The sequence below is a fragment of the Bos javanicus genome, chromosome 14 (genome assembly GCF_032452875.1).
Source record: "Bos javanicus breed banteng chromosome 14, ARS-OSU_banteng_1.0, whole genome shotgun sequence".
NCBI lineage: Eukaryota > Metazoa > Chordata > Mammalia > Artiodactyla > Bovidae > Bos > Bos javanicus.
Genome location: NC_083881.1, coordinates 23,641,065 through 23,661,227, shown reverse-complemented (window position 1 = coordinate 23,661,227; position 20,163 = coordinate 23,641,065). Strand labels below are relative to the sequence as shown.

Here is a 20,163-nt window from a genome sequence, read left to right as displayed (position 1 = left end):
AAATGAATTATTTGCCTCACTTCTGCACAGGTTAAGAAGGAAGTGGGCAATGTGACCATCCTCATTAACAATGCAGGGGTCGTGACAGGAAGAGAGTTCCTCAAAACTCCAGACCACATGGTGGAAAGATCATTTCTTGTCAACGTCATGTCTCACTTCTGGGTAAGTCTTCTTTCTTTTTCATTTTGTTTTGTTGGTGAATATGAGAATTTCATGTAGCTCTATAAGTGAGAGTCACTCAGTCGTGTCCAACTCTTTGTGACCCCATGGACTATAGTCCATGTGAATTCTGGCCTCTCCAGGCCAGAATACTGGAGTTGGTAGCCTTTCCCTTCTCCACTGGATCTTCCCAACCCAAGGATCAAACCCAGATCTCCCGCATTGCAGGCAGCTTGTTTACCAGCTGAGCCACAAGGGAAGCCCGAATTCTATAAACAATTAGTCAACCATTTATCTGTTGATAGACCATTTGTGAGTTCCCATTGATAGACTAAGCAGAACTCTTGGCCTATCCAGAGTTGGAGGCAGAGGTGGTTATGGGCTTGATGGCCAAAACATCCTTTGTTTACTGGTATTATTGTTCAATTGCTGAGTCATGTCTGACTCTCTGCGATCCCATGGACTGCAGCATGCCAGGCTTTCCTGTACCTCACCATCTCCCGCAGCTTGCTCAAACTCATGTCCACTGAGTTGGTGGCTTGCTCAAACTCATGTCCACTGAGTTGGTGACGCCATCCAACCATCTCATCCTCTGTCGCCTCCTCCTCCTCCTCTGTCACCTCCTCCTCCTCCTCCTGCCTTCAATCTTTCCCAGCAATGAAGTCTTTTCCAATGAGTCCATTCTTTGCATCAGGTGGTCAAAGTGTTGGAGCTTCAGCTGCAACATCAATCCTTCCAATGAATATTTAGGTTTGATTTCCTTTCAGATTGACTGGCTTGATCTCCTTGATGTCCAAGGGTGGAAGGCAGCATTCCTTGTCCACACCACAGTCTGCTAGGTGCCTCCATGCTTTTGCTTATGACTTTGAACTTCTTTTAAAATTTTATGGGGAGCCAAATATTTCTTGTAAATTGACCCAACTGAATATTCTTCTAAAGTATTGAAGTCTTTTAAGTTGACACTACAGAGTAACACAGTTTCTGTTGATATTAAAAGATTGTCCAAAAGGTAATTTTTTTAAATTGCAAAAGGCAATGCAGGTAGAGAAACAAAGTCCAAGTAACTGGAAACCTGTCCAAAGTTCAAAAATACTAGTTCTTTTTTTTTTTTTTAACAATAAAGTCATCATTTGTTGCAATTCAACTGAACACATATTTGCCATCTTCATAAACTGAGCTATTTTATGGAAATAGTGATAACTGATTTAATCTATAACCAGGGGGAAAACATTTAGGAAATTCAGTCATTGAACTTTTGCATAAGAAAAATGGAATCTTACAACAAATACAATAAAATAAAGACAAGCAAATCTGACACTTGTTTGTATTACACCCCACATGTGATCAAATCAGGGAAAATAGATATACCTATTTATCAAACACATGTCATTATTTCAGAGTTACCTTGATTGTACATATATGTAAACCTGGATTCGTATGTATGTCTCTGGTTTAAATTATATTCCCAAAGTTTCATTGATATGTTTTTGATGACTAAATGCTTCCTCAACACATACTTGCATTCCTTTCTCTTCCCTTTAATGCTGGGAATCTGTACATCCAGAACAAATAATGTCTTTATAATATAAATTTATCTTCTAGAATGTCTTTAAAAAGCCCTCCACTGACACATAGGGCTAGAAATACAAACAGACCCTTGAAATATCCAGTCACCTTTTCCCTGTGAGGAAAACATTATTTTCAACTGGAAACAGAAAAATGTTAGCAACATAAGAGATGCCAGTTGGATCCCTGGGTCAGGAAGATTCCCTGGAGAAAGGAAATGGCAACCCATTCCACTATTTTTGCCTGGGAAATCCCATGGACAGAGGAGCCTGGCAGGCTGCAGTCCATGGGGCCGCAAAGAGTCCAACATGCAAACATCAGGTGTTAAATAAATATTTATTAAGTAAGCTTATAAGTTAATCACATACTTGAGCAGAAAGAGTAATAAATGAGTAATGAATATTGACACAGTGTGTTTATATCTTCCAGACTTATAAAGCCTTCCTTCCTGCCATGCTTGAAGCTAACCATGGTCACTTAGTCTGCATTTCAAGTTTTGCAGGAATCGTTGGGATCAACGGACTGTCAGGTGAGTGCTCCACCCGTGACTTTGTATCTCCAGCTCACAGCACCCAGAAGTCAGGACTCTTCTAAGGCATGGAAAACTCTTCTGCACCAAGGGGAAGTCTCTAGTACATTTGGCTCTGTTTGTAACGCCAGGATTCCTTCCCATTTCCCAAATTTGAATTCCACACATAAGTGATATCGTATGGTATTAGTCTTTGTCTGGCTTACTTCACTTAGTATGCCCATCTCTAGGTCCATTCATATTGCTGCTCCCCTCCTCTATATAAAATAACAGTGGTGGGACTTCCCTGGTGGTGCAGTGGTTAAGAATCTGCCTTGCAATTCAGGCGATGTGGGTTGGATCCCTGGTCAGGGAACTAACATCCCACATGCCATGGAGCAACTAAGCCCATGCACCACAATTAGAGAGTCCACAAGGAAAGATCCTGCATGATGTAACTGCAACCTGAGGCAGCCAAATACATATATTTTAAAATAATAAAATCACTCTCTTCTTAATAAAAAATAACACAAAGAGAAAAAAAGAACCAGTTGGCTTTGTAGTCTTCTTGGGTTAAGAGAAATTGAAATCATTTTCATTTTGTTGTTGGTATGCTGTATAGAGCTATAGAAGTGGAGTGGCCACAGAAAATGACTTTAAGTGATGCTTTCCCTGGTAGCTTAGATGGTAAAGAATCCGCCTGCAAATGCAGGAGACTCAGGTTTGATACCTGGGTCAGAAAGATCCCCTGGAGGAGGGCATGGCAGCCCACTCCAGTATTCTTGCGTGGAGAATCACGCACTTAGGACATGACTGAGTGACTGACACTTTCACTTTGCCCCCAGAATAAGCCAAAGAAAGGGAAGGGAGTTTCCATTTTCAAAACAATTCCATGAATTAACTTGTCAAAGTCTGTTGCTAACAGCTCCTCACTCTGTTTCAGATTACTGTGCCAGCAAGTTTGCAGCTTATGGCTTTGCGGAGTCTCTCCACTTTGAATTAAAGCTACTACTAAAAAGCAAAATTAACACCACCATTGTTTGCCCATATTTTATCAAAACTGGAATGTTTGAGGGCTGTTCAACCAAGTAAGTGAAATCTTACAGTAATCGTCACTCTTATGATAATCTTCCATATAGGTAATTATCATCTTTCATTTTGAAGTTTTGAAATATGAAAAGTAAAACAAAAGACATCGGTAGAATGCCTGAGTTAGTCAAAGAAAACTTTCAACCTGCATTAAATTAATGAGTTTACACCATTTAAGGATAATAATATGGTTATGAGCATATGGTATAGTGAAAACATAAACTTAAATTGCTAATCAGAATATTACAATATAACAGAAAACTTGGTAGTGAGAAGTTATTAAAATCTTTAGCATTGTTGTGTTGAGAAGATAATTTCCTTTCTAAAAAGAATAGTGAAGTAAAAATCATCCAAAAGATAAAATATTTTGAAAGACTGACTAATATATGTGGGGAAGTATTGGAGGATGATATACGTTTATATTTGGTAGAATAGACCAAGGAAGAAACAAGTGAAATACGAAGACTTTTATACAAAGGAGCCAATCAGTAGAGTATACTGAGAAATATAGACATGGTCTAGGGCCAGTGTAGTCATTACAATTGCTAAAAAGGGGATTGACAGGAACCAAATGCTATGATCAGCTATATCTGTAGGAAAGAGAGACAGCCAACAAAAAGCCTGTCTAAAAAGCAATGAGGCTATTTAGAGTCTAGGGAAATCGTAAGATTAAATTTAAAGTGTCAAAACAGGTGATGGAGTTGACAGTACTGCAGGGGAAAAACTCTCACAAAGAAACATCTACCATGCAAGTCAACATTAGCAAAGACAATCATTTAAAATATTTGGAGATTGACCAAAGAGCATGCAATCCATTGAGAAGTATTTATTTAACAAAACCTACAGAAATTCGGTAAGAACTCTGAGAGGCCTTGGCATTGGAACCAGGAACTACACTCATCCTCCACACAACAGCTCTGCCTTGCAGAACAGCTGTTTCAGGGGCTTGGCAAACCAGTGGTAATTCCCATGTCCCCCAGTCTCTGGAGGGGCTTACCAGGTGGCTCGGTGGTAGAGAACCCGCCTGCCAATGCAAGAGCCACAAGAAACTCGAGTTCGATCGCTGGGTAGGGAAGATCCTCTGGAGGAGGAAGTGCAACCCACTCCAGTATTCTTGCCTGGAGAATCCCATGGACAAAGGAACCTGGTGGGCTAAAGTCTGTAGGGTCACAAAAAGCAACCGAGCATGCAGCGTGCACACACACACCAGTCCCCAGAGAAGGAGAACTCCGCTGGGCAGTTTGGCAACAGGTGAATACTCAAAGATCCCGATTTCTGTAGAAGGCCTATAATGAATGGATAGACTCAGTCAGACAGTGCTTGCTCCTCCACCTCCAAGGTAGGAAAGACCTGGGGAGAGGCTATTGTTGAAGAAAGCCAATTCCTCTTTCCACAGCTCTTTGTTGTTGGAGCAGCAGTCATGTGGCAAAAAAACCTATGTGTGGTAGACTTACCCGACAGTAAAAATGAGCAGACCCCAAGCCCCAGGTTCTGGGTGCTGGAAGATCCATACAGGCTAGTAACAGCAGCTGGGTGGCAGCATTACTTCCTACCATTCCCCCAGACTCTGTTTGATAAGTAGGGTGAGAAACCCAGTAAAGAGTCATTTTATCATCACCCAACTCCTGCTTCATAACAGAGGTTCTGACAGACAAGGTCACAGTCAGCAGCAAAGACTGGCATCTTTCTCCCTCTGCCATTGGATAAAACCATAAATCAGAGCATCTTCAAAAAAAACATAGCACCACCAGCTAGCAAACTACAGCATAAGAGGTAGATACGATACAAATAGAGGCAGACCAGCTAGAGGCTTAAGAGAAAGAGGCAGTCAAAGATTGCCTGGTTAAAAACACAGTTTCCCTGGATGGAGTCCTTCAAGGAATGACATCAGAAGCCACACCTTGGAGGAGAGATAGACCTCATGGAACTAGTTTCAGCCAAGTGACTGAGGAAATAAACAAGCAAACAATTGCAGAGGACAGTTATCCAGAGTTGCTACCATATATCATCTAAAATGTTCAGTTTTTAATAAAAAAGTAAGATAGGCAAATACACAGAAAAGTGTGACCCATACATGAGAAAAACCCATAGGCAATGGAAATTGCTTTGAAAAGGACCCAGGTGTTGGACTTAGCAGACAAACTTCAAAGCAAGCTATTTTAAATCCATTCAAAGAGCTAAATAAATCCATATTTTTAGAATGGAGATGTTTCATCAAATATTAATAAATAAATACAGATTTTTTTAAGCAAATGTAACTTTGGGATTGGAAAAGAAGAGTAAATGAAAAGGAAGATACACTAGAGCAGCTCAACAGTAGATTTTGGCTGGTAGAAAAAAAAAAGTGAACCTCAAGACAAATGAACAGAGAATATGCAACCAGAAGGAAGAGAAAACATAAATGGAAAAAAAGGAACAGATCCTCAGAGAATGCTGGGACACCTTTAATCACATCAACATATACACAAGGAGAGTAACAAAGAAATAAGAGAAATGGTCAAAAAAACCATTTAAATATTATACAGAGTGAAGTAAGCCAGAAGGAAAAACACCAATACAGTATACTAATGCATATATATGGAATTTAGAAAGATGGTAACAATAACCCTGTGTACGAGACAGCAAAAGAGACACTGATGTATAGAACAGTCTTATGGACTCTGTGGGAGAGGGAGAGGGTGGGAAGATTTGGGAGAATGGCATTGAAACATGTAAAATATCATGTATGAAACGAGATGCCAGTCCAGGATCGATGCACGATACTGGATGCTTGGGGCTAGAGCACTGGGACGACGCAGAGGGATGGTATGGGGAGGGAGGAGGGAGGAGGGTTCAGGATGGGGAACACATGTATACCTGTGGCGGATTCATTTTGATATTTGGCAAAACTAATACAATTATATAAAGTTTAAAAATAAAATAAAATAAAACATTTAAAGTAATGATGCTGAAAACCTCCCAAATTTAATGAAAAACATTATTTACATATAAATGACTACCCACTCCAGTATTCTTGCCTGGAAAATCCCATGGACAGAGGAGCCTGCCAGGCTACAGCCAATGGAGTTGCAAAGAGCTAGACACAACTAAGTGATTGAGCCCACACACAAAAATAGAATTTTTGAAGAGGTGTGGTTCAAGAAACGCAGAAGCATAATATAAAAGTATAAAATGTCAAAATAATGTCTAATGGGAGCTTCATTACATGCTCATCCCATTTCAACTCCAATTGATTTTGCAAACATCTGAGTTTGCTTACTGTAGTAACAATAATGTGCCTAAAATAAAGCCACATTATACATGCTCAGGAGCGCTTTCCTTTGGGTAAAATAATTTTGCAGTTTCACTTCTTAATAGTATACAGCTATCTGATGTTTGGGCTGAAAGACAGAAAAGAAAAATATGGAAAAAAATCTCAAAGCACTTCCTTCCATAGATCTAGACCATCAAAGAGGAGAAAATCAATAAAGGCCAGGAGTTCACTCCAGGAAATGAAATACGTTAGCTTTTGTTTACTCGCTAAGTCATGTCTGACTCTTGTGACCCCACAGACTGTAGCCCACCAGGCTGCTCCATCCATTACATCTCCCAGGGAAGAATACTAGAATGAGTACCCATTTCCTTATCCAGGTGATCTTTGCGACCCAGGGATTGAACATGCATCTCCTGGGGCTCCTGCATTGCCAGCGGATTCTTTGCCACTGAGCCACTGGGGAAGCTGGAAACGTGTTAGCACTGGTCCCAATATGATCACGAGAGAAAACACAAGGCTTTTTCTAATATTTACACATGATTTGCATATTTATAGACATATGTTGATGACTTGATATCTAAAATTTAATAATTAGTGCTCACCATATTGAAAAGCAGAGATGTTACTTTGCCAACAAAGGTCCGTCTAGTCAAGGCTATGGTTTTTCCTGTGGTCATGTATGGATATGAGAGTTGGACTGTGAAGAAAGCTGAGTGCCGAAGAATTGATGCTTTTGAACTGTGGTGTTGGAGAAGACTCTTGAGAGTCCCTTGGACTGAAAGGAGATCCAATCAGTCCATTCTAAAGGAGATCAGCCCTGGATGTTCTTTGGAAGGAATGATGCTAAAGCTGAAACTCCAGTACTTTGGCCACCTCATGCAAAGAGTTGACTCATTGGAAAAGACTATGATGCTGGGAGGGATTGGGGGCAGGAGGAGAAGGGGACAACAGAGGGTGAGATGGCTGGATGGCATCACCGACTCGATGGACGTGAGTCTGAGTGAACTCCAGGAGATGGTGATGGACGGGGAGGCCTGGCGTGCTGCTAATCATGGGGTTGCAAAGAGTCGGACATGACTGAGCAACTGAACTGAACTGAACTGACTGATGGCAGCAAAAAAATACCACTTTAACAATATAACTTTTTGTGATTTTTTTTATTCCAGGTATCCACTTTTGTTGCCCATGCTGAATCAGGAGTATGCTGCCCAAAGTATTTTAAATGCTATTTTAGAGGAGCAGTTGTACTTGATAATGCCCAGATTCTCGCATGTTGCATTGTTCCTGAAACAGTAAGTGAATAATGACTTCTCTATCATTTTGGTTGTTTGTGAACAAATTGCTCTCATCATTGCTACCTCTTTTACCAGAAAGCAACCTTGTATCTTTCTTAAGGTTGAAGGAAGAATAATATCTAAACAATGCCAGGGCAACTTATTGGACTAATTCTAGCTGTGCTTGGTTATTCCAGACCCTGAGAAAATTCAGAAACTGTTGGTTCTTACAGAGTGCTAAGTTGCTCCAGTCGTGTCTGACTGTTTATAACCACATAGTTATAGCCTGCCAGTCTCCTCTGTCCATGGGATTTTCCAGGTAAGAACTCTGGGGTGAGTTGCCATTCCCTTCTCCAGGGGAATCTTCCTGACCCAGGGACCAAACACACATCTCTTATGTCGGCAGGTGGATTCTTTACCACTAGTGCCACCTGGGAAGCCCTCTTAGAGAATAAAAGTTATTAATTTCAAGAAAAACAAATAGAACCTCAATGACGGGAGGTGAATTCTATCAGTTCAGCTGACACAAAATTCTATTTTGAAAACAAAGGGCCAATAAACCCGAGTGCATTGCCAGAAAAATATTAAGGATTTTTGACAAGTTTCTCACTTCCTCTGGTGAAAGAGGACCTGTAACTTCACGCTTAAAGTTCCAGAGTTTTTGTGAGTGCATTTAGGCCAGGCCCACTATCTTCTCTGAAGAGAAGAGAGAACAACGTGTAAGATTCATCAAGTGTCTACCTGGGCCAGACTCTGCATGACAGCCTTGCGTGGTTTATCACACTTCAAGTAACTGAGGCTTAAAGACCATTAGTCATTTTTGCAGGATTAAACCACTAATGGGGTTTCCATGGTGGCTTAGATGGTAAAGAATCTGCCTGCAAGGCAGGAGACCCGGATTTGATCCCTAGGTCAGGAAGATTCCCTGAAGAAGGGTATGCAACCCACTCCCAGTATTCTTGCTGGAGAATCCTATGGATACAGGAGCCCTCAGGCCCCAGTCCAAGAGGTCGCAAAGAGTTGGACACAACCGAACAACGAACACACACTTTGTGGCCTGAGCACTGGGACTGTTCAAAGCTCTGTAGACAGCATTCAGTGCCCGTGATGCAACATTTCCACATTCGTCCCTCTCAGCAGTGACAAGCACACAGTGTGAGCCACGAGAATTCACAAGTAATCTTTACAAAGATATTTCTCTTTTGTTCATTTATTTATTTGTTTGGCCGCACTACGTGTTATGCGGGATCTTAGTTCCCCCTCCAGGGATGGAACCCATGCCTCCTGCAGTGGAAACCCGGAGCCCTAACCATTGTGCCGCCAGGGAATTCCCTGAAGATGTCTCTTTGACTCCTTCTAAAGCATTCTGAATTTTTTCCCTCTGCTTTTCTCTAGAATAATATCTACAAACATGATGATGACCATGGCTGAGTACCTTGGAATGGACATTTCCCTGACTTCATTTATAGAACGAGAGAAATCAGGGGAAGTTCAGACCAAAACCGAGAGGAAACAACAGTAGCTAAAGCTCCAGACGTGGTAATAAGTGTCATGAGGAGCAGCCACCGGAAGTCTTGTTCATGCTCAGAGCACTCCAGACTTCCAGCAATGACCGAGGCTTCCAGAAGTGCTCACTGGGACATAGCTGACACTCTCACAACCTCCCTAGGCATTCACATTACATACTCAAGTTTCCTGTCACTTTTTAGTTTGATTAAAAAAAAAAAACAACACTGCAGCTGTTCCAATGTCAGAGAACTCAGAGAATACAGTGTATTAATAAAAACATATTAATGCAAATTAACCTTAATTTAATTTTTAAATAGAGTAGATGATACTTTTAGAAAAAGAGTAACTACAAATAGACTTTTTAAATTGCAGTTTTAGGCTGATAATTTTTAAATATTATATGTAAAGAAAATTTTTAGTACAGCTGTTAAGAAAAATAACACTTTTCTGTGTGCTTATTAATTCCTACTGGAGCTGGATGACCATATCAAGATCCTTAGGGAGGCACTGAATCTGTTTATTCAATAAAATAAGTCCACAACTAATCATGTTTGTTTGTATCTGAATATGCCTGTAATTCTTAGCTTTTTTGTGTTATGATGTTTCCTAGTGGCACCAGCAGTAAAGAACCCGTCTGCCAATGCAGGAGACATAAGAGACTCAGGTTCAATCCCTGGGTCAGGAAGATCCCCTGGAGAAGGTCATGGCAAACCATTCCATGTAGCCCTGGCAGGCTACAGTCCACAGGATCACAAAGAGTCAGACACGACTGAAGTGATTTAGCATACAGCACGCACATGTGCTCAGTCATGTCTGACTCTTGTGACCCAGTGGACTGTAGCCTGCCAGGCTCCTCTGCCCATGGGATTCTCCAGGCCAGAATACTGGAGTGGGTTGCATTTCCTTCTCCAGGGAATCTTCCCAATCCAGGGAACAAACCCACATCTCCTGCACTGGCAGGCGGATTCTTTATCACTAGTGCCAGCTAGGAAGCCCTCTTCTTCCTTACTCCATAAGGAAAAAAAAAGTACATATTAGACTCTGTATTGCTGGTTTGAAGAAGAGACTTATTTTTATAATTCAGTCAATAAATTAACCTTAACTATGATGGGTTTGCATACACGACATGAGCCAACCCTGTTAAAAATGTATGTACTAATTCAAATGTGCACCTCACCTGACAGCCCCGGCAAACACTCCCAAGTGACTCTGTGAGTTCAGAAATGTACTTGATTGAGCTGAATCACAGGATAGTAACCTAGCTTTATCTCTGATGGGTCAAGAGCTAGTGATAACAGCAAAACCAAAAAAAGAAAAAAAAAGAAATATCAAGTATATATTTCCCTCATAGCTCAGTTGGTAAAGAATCTGCCTGCAATGCAGAAGACCCCGGTTTGATTCCTAGGTCGGGAAGATCCACTAGTGAAGGGATAGGCTACTCATCCCAGTATTCTTGGGCTTCTCTTGTGGCTCAGCTGGTAAAGAATCTGCCCACAACGGGAGACCTGGGTTAAGGAGATCCCCTGGAAAAGAGAAAGGCTATCCACTCCAGTATTCTGGCCTGGAGAATCCCATGGACTGTATAGTCCGTGGGGTCACAAGGAGTCAGACATGACTGAGTGACTTTCACCTTTATTTGTTAACCAACAAGGGAGCATTCAATATATAAAATCTATCCTATTATTTGGGGCTTCCCAGGTGGCATTAGTGGTAAAGAATCCACCTGCCAATGCAGGAAACATAAGAGTTGTGGGTTTGACCCCTGAGTGGGGAAGCCTCCCTGGAGGAGGGAATGTCAACCCACTCCAGTATTCTCACATGGAGACTCCCATGGGCAGAGGAGCCTAGCAAGTGAAAGTCCATAGGGTCAAAAAGTATCAGACATGACTGAAGAGACTTAGCATGCATGCACATCCTATTATTTGGAACATAAAAGGCAAAATGATAGGATACTGAAAGAGGAACTCCCCAGGTCAGTAGGTGCCCAATATGCTACTGGAGATCAGTGGAGAAATAACTCCAGAAAGAATGAAGGGATGGAGCCAAAGCAAAAACAATACCCAGCTGTGGATGTGACTGGTGATAGAAGCAAGGTCCGATGCTGTAAAGAGCAATATTGCATAGGAATCTGGAATGTCAGGTCCATGAATCAAGGCAAATTGCAAGTGGTCAAACAAGAGATGGCAAGAGTGAATGTCGACATTCTAGGAATCAGCGAACTGAAATGGACTGGAATGGGTGAATTTAACTCAGATGACCATTATATCTACTACTGTGGGCAGGAATCCCTCAGAAGGAATGGAGTGGCCATCATGGTCAACAAAAGAGTCCGAAATGCAGTACTTGGATGCAATCTCAAAAACGACAGAATGATCTCTGTTCGTTTCCAAGGCAAACCATTCAATATCACAGTAATCCAAGTCTATGCCCCAACCAGTAATGCTGAAGAAGCTGAAGTTGAATGGTTCTATGAAGACCTACAAGACCTTTTAGAACTAACACCCAAAAAAGATGTCCTTTTCATTATAGGGGACTGGAATGCAAAAGTAGGAAGTCAAGAAACACCTGGAGTAACAGGCAAATTTGGCCTTGGAATACGGAATGAAGCAGGGCAAAGACTAATAGCGTTTTGCCAAGAAAATGCAATGGTCATAACAAACACCCTCTTCCAACAACACAAGAGAAGACTTTATACATGGACATCACCAGATGGTCAACACCAAAATCAGATTGATTATATTCTTTGCAGCCAAAGATGGAGAAGCTCTATACAGTCAGCAAAAACAAGACCAGGAGCTGACTGTGGCTCAGACCATGAACTCCTTGTTGCCAATTTCAGACTTAAACTGAAGAAAGTAGGGAAAACCACTAGACCATTCAGGTATGACCTAAATCAAATCCCTTATGATTATACAGTGGAACTGAGGAATAGATTTAAGGGACTAGATCTGATAGATAGAGTGCCTGATGAACTATGGAATGAGGTTCGTGACATTGTACAGGAGACAGGGATCAAGACCATTCCCATGGAAAAGAAATGCAAAAAAGCAAAATGGCTGTCTGGGGAAGCCTTACAAATAGCTGTGAAAAGAAGAGAAGTGAAAAGCAAAGGAGAAAAGGAAAGATATAAGCATCTGAATGCAGAGTTCCAAAGAATACCAAGAAGAAATAAGAAAGCCTTCTTCAGCGATCAATGCAAAGAAATAGAGGAAAACAACAGAATGGGAAAGACTAGGGATCTCTTCAAGAAAATCAGAGATACCCAAGGAACATTTCATGCAAAGATGAGCTCGATAAAGGACAGAAATGGTATGGACCTAACAGAAGCAGAAGATATTAAGAAGAGGTGGCAAGAATACACAGAAGAACTGTACAAAAAAGATCTTCACGACCCAGATAATCACGATGGTGTGCTCACTGACCTAGAGCCAGACATCCTGGAATGTGAAGTCAAGTGGGCCTTAGAAAGCATCACTACGAACAAAGCTAGTGGAGGTGATGGAATTCCAGTTGAGCTATTTCAAATCCTGAAAGATGATGCTGTGAAAGTGCTGTACTGAATATGCCAGCAAATTTGGAAAACTCAGCAGTGGCCACAGGACTGGAAAAGGTCAGTTTTCATTCCAATCTCAAAGAAAGGCAATGCCAAAGAATGCTCAAACTACCGCACAATTGCACTCATCTCACACGCTAGTAAAGTAATGCTCAAAATTCTCCAAGCCAGGCTTCAGCAATATGTGAACTGTGAACTTCCTGATGTTCAAGCTGGTTTTAGAAAAGGCAGAGGAACCAGAGATCAAATTGCAGATCCGCTGGATCATGGAAAAATCAAGAGAGTTCCAGAAAAACTTCTATTTCTGCTTTATTGACTATGCCAAAGCCTTTGACTGTGTGGATCACAATAAACTGTGGAAAATTATGAAAGAGATGGGAATACCAGACCACCTGATCTGTCTCTTGAGAAACCTATATGCAGGTCAGGGAGCAACAGTTAGAACTGGACATGGAACAACAGACTGGTTCCAAATAGGAAAAGGAGTTCTTCAAGGCTGTATATTGTCACCCTGCTTATTTAACTTCTATACAGAGTACATCATGAGAAACACTGGACTGGAAGAAACACAAACTGGAATCAAGATTGCCGGGAGAAATATCAATAACCTCAGATATGCAGATGACACCACCCTTATGGCAGAAAGTGAAGAGGAACTCAAAAGCCTCTTGATGAAAGTGAAAGAGGAGAGTGAAAAAGTTGGCTTAAAGCTCAACATTCAGAAAACCAAGATCATGGCATCTGGCCCCATCACTTCATGGGAAATAGATGGGGAAACAGTGGAAACAGTGTCAGACTTTATTTTTCTGGGCTCCAAAATCACTACAGATGGTGACTGCAGCCATGAAGTTAAAAGATGCTTACTCCTTGGAAGGTAAGTTATGACCAACCTAGATAGCATATTCAAAAGCAGAGACATTACTTTGCCAACAAAGGTTCATCTAGTCAAGGCTATGGTTTTTCCTGTGGTCATGTATGGATGTGAGAGTTGGACTGTGAAGAAGGCTGAGCACCAAAGAATTGATGCTTTTGAACTGTGGTGTTGGAGAAGACTCTTGAGAGTCCCTTGGACTGCAAGGAGATCCAACCAGTCCATTCTGAAGGAGATCAGCCCTGGGATTTCTTTGGAAGGAATGATGCTAGAGCTGAAACTCCAGTACTTTGGCCACCTCATGCGAAGAGTTGACTCATTGGAAAAGACTCTGATGCTGGGAGGGATTTGGGGCAGGAGGAGAAGGGGACGACAGAGGATGAGATGGCTGGATGGCATCACTGACTCGATGGACGTGAGTCTGAGTGAATTCCAGGAGTTGGTGATGGACAGGGAGGCCTGGCGTGCTGCGATTCCTGGGGTCGCAAAGAATCGGACACAACTGAGTGACTGATCTGATCTGATTTCTACATTTATGCAAAGAAAGTTTAATTTGCAATAAACTAGAGGAAATTTTTGAACTAAAAGAATAAAAATTCCAAAATGCAATAGTTTTCAGGAAATGAGTTATATTTTAACAGTTCTGTAGGTAAAAATCTTCACAAATTTTTGACATCTCTGCTTTCTTAAACCAAGTATTCAAACAACTATATACATTTTCCTTGTCATAAATTTCCACTAATTTTCCTTAATGCCTAAGGAGAATTAACATATTTCTGTCTATCTGGGTTGACCCCGGGAGTGGCTTTTGAATGGCACTTATCTCTAAGTAAACTAGTCCCCACACCCCTACTGGGCATCACCTTCCACTTCACTCAGCGAGGAAGGGTCCTGCTACTTCTAATCGGGCTCCTCTTATTTTCAGTTGTCAAGCTTCAGGAGGGTCTTTTATGAGTTCTCTTGTTCATTTATTCTGCCTCGTTCACTGAGTACCTACTCTGTGCGGCAGGCTTCCCCAGTGGCACGGTGATAAAGAACCCACCTGCCAGTGCAGGAGACACAAATTCAATCCCTGGGGAAGAAAATGGCAAGTCACTCCAGTATTCTTGCCTGGAAAATTCCGTGGACAGAGAAGCCTGGTGGGCTACAGTCCATGGGGTCACAAAGAGTTGGACGTGACTGAGCACACACACACACCCCACACACATTCTGTGTGGCACTAGAAACACAGCAGCAAATAAGGCAGTCACTTAGTCAGGGATGAGATCTTTGTGACAACTTTCAGCCACACAGGGGCTTCGGTTTTGCTTGGTCTTGCCTGTTTCCTAGTTGTCGGAAATCTAGCTTCTCATCTTGTAGGTTGACAAGGTTTAGAAACTGCAGAGTCTGTTTCTCTGTGCTCTTGCATTTAGGTTGTGGGTAAATGCTAACCTATGTTTTGTTTTTCTTCAAGAAACTATTCCCTGAGGTTGACATCCTAGCTCTGTTCCCCTGGCAACCTGGTTAAGAGTCAAATGTCATATATGTTTCTAAGCAATGTTGCTTATGAGGAAAAGGATCACCGATTGGTAACTTGCAGCAGACTGAGAGGAGCTGTGAATGCATCCTAAGGGCGTGATGGGGAGGGATGACTCCCTGAGGCTGAGTAGGGGAATCTGGTATGTGGGATGCTGTAGGCAGTGCCCATGTCGGCTCTTGTGGGGCAAAGACCTTGTTAAGTCCTATACTCACCCTGTCTGCATCTCCCCACCCCAGAGCTGGCCCCACAAGATTATTGATGTCTGTGCTCAAGGCTGTCTGGACTGGGGGACTGCCACCCCTTTCCCACTCCTCCTCTCAGCCTCAGAGTGGACCCCTGTCCCCTGAGTCTGAAGGTGGAGTTGAAACTAAAGGATTCTCTGGGGGCATGGGGGGTGGGGTCAGGCACTGAACTTTCTCTTCCTATTTCATTGCTTTCTGAAACGTGAGAATATATAACAATTGTTCATGTAACTATGTTCCACATTTTCAAATAGAGCAATGAAATCTGTCCAGTAGAAGCAACAAAACTGAATAGATTACTGAGTCTGAAATTTGGTCACATCTATTATTTCCTTCCACCAAGTTCTCAAAAACCACAGTTACCCTAGCCCTTTTCACATGATGGCTCCCCTCACCCTTTCCCTGTACTTAAAACACTTCATCGGGATGTTTTGGGAAGTGAAGATTCATGTAAGCATGTCATCCCCTTCTGATGTCTGTGTCAGAAGCCTTCTCTATCTCTTTTATAATTTAATAAAACTTTATTACACAAAAGGTCTGAGCGATCAAGCCTCATCACTGACCTCAGATTGAACTCTTCTTCTCCAGAGGCCAAGAATCCTGGCGTCTTTTGTGGTTCAGCAGCAACCTTTCATGTTAGGGGCTCATCCGGGATTCTTCAGGACAAGGTAAGGATGCTAGGAGCTCTAGTTCTTTGTTCTCCTAGCAAACATGCTTTCTGCTGTACTTTACTAACTCTACAGTGTGCCTGTGTGAATGAATGACACGCCCTGCAAATGAGGGAAGCAAGTGAGGAACCCTGCATTGCGGTTCCACGGTGACCTCATACAGCTTATGGCAGAAATCCTGACAGGTTTATACCAACCTGCCAATGGACTTCCCTGGTGGCTCAGTTGGTAAAGCATCTGCCTACAATGCAGGAGACCCAGGTTCAATCCCTGGGTTGAGAAGATCTCCTGTAGAAGGAAATGGCAACCCACTCCAGTATTCTTGCCTGGAAAATCCCATGGACAGAGGAACCTGGTAGGCTACAATCCAGGGGGTCGCAAAGAGTCAGCCACAATTGAGCTGGCAAGCTACAGTCCATGGGGTTGCAAAGAGTTGGACACGACTGAGCACTTACTTTCTTTGAGAAGTGAAGATTCATTTTTGCAACAGGAAAATTTTATAATTGATAGTTACTCTCTCCTTGCAAAGTGAAAGTCACTCAGTCATCTGAGACTCCATTAACTGTAGCCTGCCAGGCTCCTCTGCCCATGGGACTCTCCAGACAGAATACTGGAATGGGCTGTCTGCCCTTCTCCAGGGATCTTCTCAACCCAGGGATTGAACCCAAGTCTCCAGCATCACAGGTAGATTCTTTTTTTTTTTTTTTGGAGGCTAATTACTTTACTGGAGAAGGCAATGGCACCCCACTTCAGTACTCTTGCCTGGAAAATCCCATGGATGGAGGAGCCTGGAAGGCTGCAGTCCATGGGGTCGCTGAGGCTCGGACACGACTGAGTGACTTCACTTTTACTTTTCACTTTCATGCATTGGAGAAGGAAATGGCAACCCACTCCAGTGTTCTTGCCTGGAGAATCCCAGGGACGAGGGAGCCTGGTGGGCTGCCATCTATGGGGTTGCACAGAGTCGGACAAGACTGAAGTGACTTAGCAGTAATTACTTTACAATATTGTGGTGGTTTTTGCCATACACTGACATGAATTAGCCATGGGTGCACATGTGTCACCCCGTCCTGAACCTCCCTCCCACCTCCTTCCCCATCCCATTCCTCTGGGTTGTCCCAGTGCACTGGCTTTGAGTACCCTGTCTCATGCATTGAACCTGGACTGGCGATCTGCTTCACATATGATAATATACACATTTCAACGCTACCCTTTCAAATCATCCCACCCTCACCTTCTCCCACAGAGTCCAAAACTGTTCTTTAAATCTGTGTCTCTTTTGCTGTCTCGAATATAGGATCATCATTGCAATCTTTCTAAATTCCATATATATACGTTCAGTTCAGTTCAGTCGCTCAGTTGTGTCCAACTCTTTGCAACCCCATGAATTGCAGCACACCAGGCCTCCCTGTCCATCACCAACTCCTGGAGTTCACTCAGACTCATGTCCATCAAGTCAGTGATACCATCCAGCCATCTCATCTTCTGTTGTCCCCTTGTCCTCCTGCCCCCAATCCCTCCTAGCATCAGGGTCTTTTCCAATGAGTCAACTCTTCGAATGAGGTGGCCAAAGTATTGGAGTTTCATCTTCAGCATCAGTCCTTCCAATGAACACCCAGGACTTATCTCCTTTAGAATGGACTGGTTGGATCTCCTTGCAGTCCAAGGGACTCTCAAGAGTCTTCTCCAATACCATAGTTCAAAAGCATCAATTTTTCAGTGCTCAGCTTTCTTCACAGTCCAACTCTCACATCCATACATGACCACAGGAAAAACCATAGCCTTTGTTGGCTTTTCAATATACTATCTAGGTTGGTCATAACTTTCCTTCCAAGGAGTAAGCGTCTTTTAATTTCATGGCTGCAGTCACCATCTGTAGTGATTTTGGAGCCCAAAAAAATAAAGTCTGACACTGTTTCCACTGTTTCCCCATCTATTTCCCATGAAGTGATGGGGCCAGATGCCATGATCTTGGTTTTCTGAATGTTGAGCTTTAAGCCAACTTTTTCACTCTCCTCTTTCACTTTCATCAAGAGGCTTTTGAGTTCCTCTTCACTTTCTGCCATAAGGGTGGTGTCATCTGCATATCTGAGGTTATTGATATTTCTCCCGGCAATCTTGATTCCAGCTTGTGCTTCTTCCAGCTCAGCGTTTCTCATGATGTACTCTGTATAGAAGTTAAATAAGCAGGGTGACAATATACAGCCTTGACGTACTCCTTTTCCTATTTGGAATCAGTCTGTTGTTCCACGTCCAGTTCTAACTGTTTCTTCCTGACCTGCATATAGGTTTCTCAAGAGGAAGTTCAGGTGGTCTGGTATTTCCCATCTCTTTCATAATTTTCCACAGTTTATTGTGATCCACACAGTCAAAGGCTTTGGCATAGTCAATAAAGCAGAAATAGATGTTTTTCTGGAACTCTCTTGCTTTTTCCATGATCCAGTGGATGTTGGCAATTTGATCTCTGGTTCCTCTGCCTTTTCTAAAACCAGCTTGAACATCTGTAAGTTCACGGTTCACATACTGCTGAAGCCTGGCTTGGAGAATTTTAAGCATTACTTTACTAGCGAGATGAGTGCAATTGTGAGGTAGTTTGAGCATTCTTTGGCATTGCCTTTCTTTGGGTTAGTATATATATACTGTTATATATACAGTAGTATTGGTGTTTTTCTTTCTGACTTACTTCACTCTGTATAATAGACTCCAGTTTCATCCACCTCATTAGAACTGATTCAAATGTGTTCTTTTTAATGGCTGAGTAATATTTCATTTTGTATACATACCACAGCTTTCTAATCCACTCATTTGTTGATGGACATCTAGGTCGTTTATTGTAAACAGTGCTGTGATGAACATTGGGGTACATGAGTCTCTTTAAATTCTGATTTCCTTGGTGTGTATGCCCAGCAGTGGGATTGCTGGGTCGTATGGCAGTTCTATTTCCAGTTTGTTAAGAAATCTCCACACTCTTCTCCATAGCGGCTCTACTAGTTTGCATTCCCACCAATAGTGTAAGAGTGTTCTCTTTTCTGCACACCATCTCCAGGATTTATTGTTTGTAGACTTTTTGATAGTGGCCATTCTGACTGGCTTGAGATGGTACCTCATTGTGGTTTTTGATTTGCATTTCTGTGATAATGAGCAATGTTGAGCATCTTTTCATGTGTTTGTTGGTCATCTGTATGTCTTCTTTGGAGAAATATCTGTTTAGTTCTTTGGCTAATTTTTTGATTGGGTCATTTATTTTTCTAGTATTGAACTGCTTGAGCTGCTTATATATTTTTGATATTAATTATTTGTCAGTTGCTTCATTTGCTATTATTTTCTCCCATTCTGAAGGCTGTCTTTTCACCTTACTTATAGTTTCCTTTGTTGTGCAAAAGTTTTTAAGTTTAATTAGGTCCCATTTGTTTATTTTTGCTTTTATATCCATTACTCTGGGAGATGGGTCATAAAGGATCTTGCTGTGATTTATGTCAGAGTGCATTCTGCCTATTTTTCCCTCTGGGAGTTTTATAGTTTCTGGTCTTACATTTACATCTTTAATCCATTTTGAGTTTATTTTTGTGTATGGTGTTAGAAAGTGTTCTAGTTTCATTCTTTTACAGGTGGTTGACCAGTTTACCCAGCACCACTTGTTAAAGAGATTGTCTTTTCTCCATTGTATATTTTTGCCTCCTTTGTCAAAGATAAGGTGTCCATAGGTGCATGGATTCATCTCTGGGTTATCCATTTTGTTCCATTGATCTATATTTCTGTCTTTGTGCCATGCAAGTGGATTTATTACCATCTGAGCCATCAAGGAAGAAAAGTTTTCCTAATCCAAGGCAATAAAAATAGTTATGTTAAAATGTTAAATATATATATATATATGAAAACAGTGTTAATTATGAATTAGCCATTTTAAAATTAAATGCTTGGGGCTTCCCTGGTGGCACCAGTGGTAAAGAAT

General features: G+C 41.9%; 1 long non-coding RNA gene and 1 other non-coding gene across 2 annotated transcripts in view; one reads left to right on the top strand and one right to left on the bottom strand.

Moving 5' to 3' along the window:
• LOC133260441 (uncharacterized) overlaps nucleotides 1-20,163 on the bottom strand; it is an 87,924-nt gene that overhangs the window by 49,987 nt on the left and 17,774 nt on the right. The gene's annotated exons all lie outside the window — the stretch shown is intronic.
• Nucleotides 16,422-16,493, top strand: TRNAC-ACA (transfer RNA cysteine (anticodon ACA)). Its single transcript has one exon. It is a non-coding gene; the product is annotated as a tRNA-Cys (tRNA).